Source organism: Diaphorina citri, unplaced genomic scaffold (genome assembly GCF_000475195.1).
Source record: "Diaphorina citri unplaced genomic scaffold, Diaci psyllid genome assembly version 1.1 scaffold1310, whole genome shotgun sequence".
Taxonomy (NCBI): domain Eukaryota; kingdom Metazoa; phylum Arthropoda; class Insecta; order Hemiptera; family Psyllidae; genus Diaphorina; species Diaphorina citri.
In genome coordinates this window covers 1953-7899 of record NW_007378739.1, presented here as the reverse complement: position 1 = coordinate 7899, position 5947 = coordinate 1953, and positions in this window count along the sequence as shown.

The following is a 5947-nucleotide window of genomic DNA, read 5'->3' as shown; positions in this document are numbered from 1 at the left end:
ACCACCGTGTTTTTCCCCCCCCCCCCCCCCCCCCCCTAGCCCTCACCCTGCAATTTTTGGAAGCAAAAAAAAAACTCAATTTTTAAAAATCAACTGTTTTTTCTTCAGATTTATTAATGAAATTAGAAATTAAAAATTATTCACTTCTCATATTTTTGGAAAATTTTAATTTTCTCATAGAAAATTTTAATTTGTTACATTGGTAAAGATTAATTACCGGAGGAGATGGTGAAACTGGGGAAAATACGGGACATGCGTGTCCCGTACGGGACATGCGTGTCCCGTACGGGACATTTTGAAAAGTGCCCAAAATACGGGACGTCTGGCAACCCTAGACCTGAATGTTCTCGAGAGTTTACATTTGCCACAGCAAACACTGGTGCCCAAAAAGAAATACATCAGAGATATGATTCATCATGTGTAGGTGTTGATACTTTGCGATGAGTTCCATGTATCATGTTTTTCCAAGTGGGATTCTTTGTTGATTTACATTATTTATGTATCACAATCTAATAAATGATATAACTAATATGATGTACTTGTTTGCTTTACAGGTGAGTTATAATCATTCAAATCAATTGTGAAAAAGGAATTTCAGAAACTATTTTTCACAGGCCAAGATGGACAGGTAGAGGAAAAATATTCGAAGGGATAATGGAATAAATACGCATAAGATCAGGTAAAGCTTTAACTTGTCTCAATCCCCCTAGTTACCCTAGTAAATGGGTACACATTGGTTCAATCCTAGTGGTAAAGTTCTAGAAAAGGAATTTCAGAAACTATTTTTCACAGGCCAAGATGGACAGGTAGAGGAAAAATATTCGAAGGGATAATGGAATAAATAAGCATAAGATCAGGTAAAGCTTTAACTTGTCTCAATCCCCCTTGTTACCCTAGTAAATGGGTACACATTGGTTCAATCCTAGTGGTAAAGTTCTAGACTTATGCTAGAATATCAAGGACTAAGATATGCAATATTAATGTTTAATGTGCAGTGCACACTGGAGAAATGCATTTTGTGAAACACATATCATTTGTCAATGCACAGTGAGTTTCATGAAACTTGGTTTCACCAGTGTGCACTGCTCTGTGTTAACCAGAAGAAGAAGAAGAGATTATATATTTTTTTTAAAAAAACACATAAACAATCTGCCAGCCTCTAGTGTGCATCGTGCCCAACACCTGGGTGTTCTGGTTCATGTTGAAATAAGATCAGAAGTCAATAAACATTTAAGTATATGCAATATTAATGTTTAATGTGCAGTGCACACTGGAGAAATGCATTTTGTGAAACACATGTCATTTGTCAATGCACAGTGTGTTTCATGAAACTTGGATATGCAATATTAATGTTTAATGTGCAGTGCACACTGGAGAAATGCATTTTGTGAAACACATGTCATTTGTCAATGCACAGTGAGTTTCATGAAACTTGGTTTCACCAGTGTGCACTGCTCTGTGTTAACCATCTCTAGTGTGCATCGAGCCCAACACCTGGGTGTTCTGGTTCATGTTGAAATAAGATCAGAAGTCAATAAACATTTAAGCTGAAACTTGGTTTCACCAGTGTGCACTGCTCTGTGTTAACCATCTCTAGTGTGCATCGTGCCCAACACCTGGGTGTTCTGGTTCATGTGAAATAAGATCAGAAGTCAATAAACATTTAAGCATGATCTTGGAACTTGTAAGTCCAGGGTCAAAACAATTTGAAATGTAGTCCATTTTTGGATTTGAGACAAGAGATTTGTAGGGGTTGAATAAATTTGAGTGCCAGCAGTCAGCACTTCCTGATTTGTCCCGGAAAGAATATTATGCTAGGGTGTATTAGAATAAGTGATTGTCTGGAAACAGAGCTGACTAGTAGGTGCAACTGAGGAGCCGGTTTTATTTCCAGTGAAAAACTGAATCTTATATTATAAAATCAAGATCCATTCACTCATTCACATTTCATATTCACACACTGACCGCTCTATCTCCTGAACCACAACACCTAGAAAGCTGAACTTTGGTAGGAATATTCCTTTTATGGTCTAGGGGTGCCATAAGAAAGGATTTTGCGAAAATCTAAACCGATCCTGAGATATGATCAATTTTTGATCACTAAAATCTCCACCATGAGAAATACACAGAGTGCAGAGACTGCGGGAGAGAAATGTTCCGCTCTCAACCAACATTTTGAGTTTCGTTTATGTTTTTAGTTTGATAACTATGCAGCTAATAGAGAAATGTTCCGCTCTCAACCAACATTTTGAGTTTCGTTTATGTTTTTAGTTTGATAACTATGCAGCTAATAGGGAGCGCGCAGCGCGAATTATTTTCTACAAGTTTGGCCATGCTTAAGCCTAATAGGGCCTTGGCTGTTGAAAGGTTTGCCTCTGACACCTACCATACTGGTATGGTATAGCTGGCCTGATAAAAGCTGTAAAGATAAGTTATAACAGGCTTTTTAAGACTAACATTTTTTATGTTAGGATAACCAGCTCCTCATTTGTCCTAACTAAGTCATTGATGACAAATTCATGAACGTCACAAATCTACGTAGCCCTTTTCCTACCTGTGGGTCAAATAGTGCCACTCCAACGGTACTTCCGTGCCAGCCTAGTTCGCTTGGAGGATCGTGTCGCATCCTTGTCACATTTGACAGCTACATACCAAATTTCAAGTCTCTAGCTCTTACCGTTCTCGCGATATTTTGTTTACAGACAGACAGACAGACACACACACGGCAAATCTACGTAGCCCTTTTCCTACCTGTGGGTCAAATAGTGCCACTCCAACGGTACTTCCATGCCAGCCTAGTTCGCTTGGAGGATCTTAACCAAAAGTTTCGTGTCGCATCCTTGTCACTTTTGACAGCTACATACCAAATTTCCAAATCTACGTAGCCCTTTTCCTACCTGTGGGTCAAATAGTGCCACTCCAACGGTACTTCCATGCCAGCCTAGTTCGCTTGGAGGATCGTGTCGCATCCTTGTCACTTTTGACAGCTACATACCAAATTTCAAGTCTCTAGCTCTTACTGTTCTCGCGATATTTTGTTTACAGACAGACAGACACACGGACCAATGACTGAAACTTTGGATTTCGGCTCTAGGGACCTCAAAACGTGTTTTGACACTAAAAACTGACCATCGAAAATTTGACCCGATTACATTACTTTCCTTCCTATAGGATAAGGAGAGTAAAAACACAAAATGCGATTTTTTAATCGGGTCAAATTTTCGATGGTCAGTTTTTAGTGCCAAAACACGTTTTGAGGTCCCTAGAGCCTAAATCCAAAGTTAATCAAAAACATCGATGTTGACATCGATGTTTTTGTTCCGATGTATCGATGTTTTCAAAACATCGATGTCGATGTCCCAACCCTAGTGTCGCCTGTGGGGCTCATTATTATTATCAGTAGATTTTATTAAAAAGGAAGGAAGGAAGAAATTTTAATTGTGTTAAGCATAAATGCTTGTCACAAAATAAATGTTCCCTGCTTAATGCACTACGCTAAACTTTATGGCTTGACGTGGACTCGAACCACCAACCTCCAGATCCGAAGTCCACCGCGCTTACCACACACACCACTGACGTTGGTTAGTAGATATTATTATTATTAGTATTTTTCCCCCGGGGCTCATTATTATTATCAGTAGATTTTATTAAAAAGGAAGGAAGGAAGAAATTTTAATTGTGTTAAGCATAAATGCTTGTCACAAATGTCGTTCCCTGCTTAATGCACTACGCTAAACTTTATGGCTTGACGTAGACTCGAACCACCAACCTCCAGATCCGAAGTCCACTGCGCTTACCACACACACCACTGACGTTGGTTAGTAGATATTATTATTATTAGTATTTTCCCCCCCACAAAAGCTTCAAGCTTCCCTACTGAGAAATAATATTTTCGGGAATAGAATCCATAATTCTGGACTGTGATCCCGTGACTTAAGCCTGACCAGATAGTTTTTCTGGGACCTGTTTACCATTTAATGGGGTGGTTCATTCCATTTTTTTTTCTTTTTAAGAAGGTAGATACGTAAGTATGTAGGTGATGTACAATGTACATAGGTGCATAGGTACCAATGGGACCTGTTTACCATTTAATGGGGTGGTTCATTCCATTTTTTTTCTTTTTAAGAAGGTAGGTACGTAAGTATGTAGGTGATGTACATAGGTGCATAGGTACCAGTTTTAATAAATTTTAGCTTTTTTTCCTCTTCTTGCTCTAGGTAGGTAGGTACTTGTTTTCTCTCCCTCTTCACACTCTCCCACTTTCTTTCCTCCTCTCCCTCTCTCACCTCCCTCCTTCAATCTCTCTCCCACTTTCTCTTTATCTCCCTTCCTCTGTGTCATTGATGACAAATTCATGAACGTCACAAATCTACGTAGCCCTTTTCCTACCTGTGGGTCAAATAGTGCCACTCCAACGGTACTTCCATGCCAGCCTGGTTCGCTTGGAGGATCGTGTCGCATCCTTGTCACTTTTGACAGCTACATACCAAATTTAAAGTCTCTAGCTCTTACCGTTCTCGCGATATTTTGTTTACAGACAGACAGCACGGACCAATGGCTGAAACTTTGGATTTAGGCTCTAGGGACCTCAAAACATGTTTTGACACTAAAAACTGACCATCGTAAATTTGACCCGATTACATTACTTTCCTTCCTATAGGATAAGGAAAGTAAAAACACAAAATGCGATAAAAACTGACCATCGAAAATTTGACCCGATTACATTACTTTCCTTCCTATAGGATAAGGAAAGTAAAAACACAAAATGCGATTTTTTTCATTTTTACTTTCCTTTTCCTATAGGAAGGAAAGTAATGTAATCGGGTCAAATTTTCGATGGTCAGTTTTTAGTGCCAAAACACGTTTTGAGGTCCCTAGAGCCTAAATCCAAAGTTTCAGCTATTGGTCCGTGTGCGTGTCTGTCTGTCCACAAAATATCTCGAGAACGGTAAGAGCTAGAGACTTGAAATTTGGTATGTAGCTGTCAAATGTGACAAGGATGCGACACGAAACTTTGGTTAAGGCCGGTGCAACGGTTGGGGCATTTTACCGCTTTTTGGCGGTTTTCGGTGTAATTTAACAATATCTCGGGAACGGTATGAGCTAGAGACTTGAAATTTGGTATGTAGATCACAAATGTGACAAGGATGCAACATGCAACTCAAAACGTTTGGTTGAGATAGAAGCTGCGGTTGGCGGCATTTTGACCGCTTCTTGACGGTTATAGACCGTTTTTTGGCGGTTTTCAGCATTTCAGCTATACCGACTAAACGGTTAGAGATATTGTAAAAGTTAGGGTATAAGAACAAGAACACTCAAAATAAGCATCATTCAATAGGATAAGGAAATTCGTGTGATGTTCACACTAGATTTTTTTTTATGAATGTAAGTTGTAAGATTATGACGGTTCTCAACAAACTCAACCAACCGTGCCGTGAGTGAAAGAAAATGCTTAGCTTTATATCTTTCAAGAAATCTCTATGAACAGTATTAACTGATGTGATAATGCTGAAGCTTTCGTTTTTACTTTCTGTAAGATTATTTTGGCATAACAAAATTGCGATTTTAAACCCCTTATCTATATTCTGCTTCTCCTAATTTTGGCGCCTAACACCTAAAGCAGGATTCACACTTATGTTGGAAATGTAGGACGATAATGTTGTGCAATTGTGCATACTACATTTCCATCACAAGTGTGGACTCTGCTTAAGAGACAAGGAACTAACGCTTTCAACTGGATTGGATCCAGGTTTCCAGTTTTTATCAATCCTATTTACATACATTGAGTTGTAAATAAAACAAATACATAGATGGAAGCCACACAAATGAAAAAGAAGAGAATGAGAAAAGAGAAAGAAGGGAGGGGAAAGAGAACTATAGTCTAGGAAACGAAGACTTTTTGACGGAAAAAAATGGTGTAGTTCTGATTTTTTGCCCAAAAGGTCCG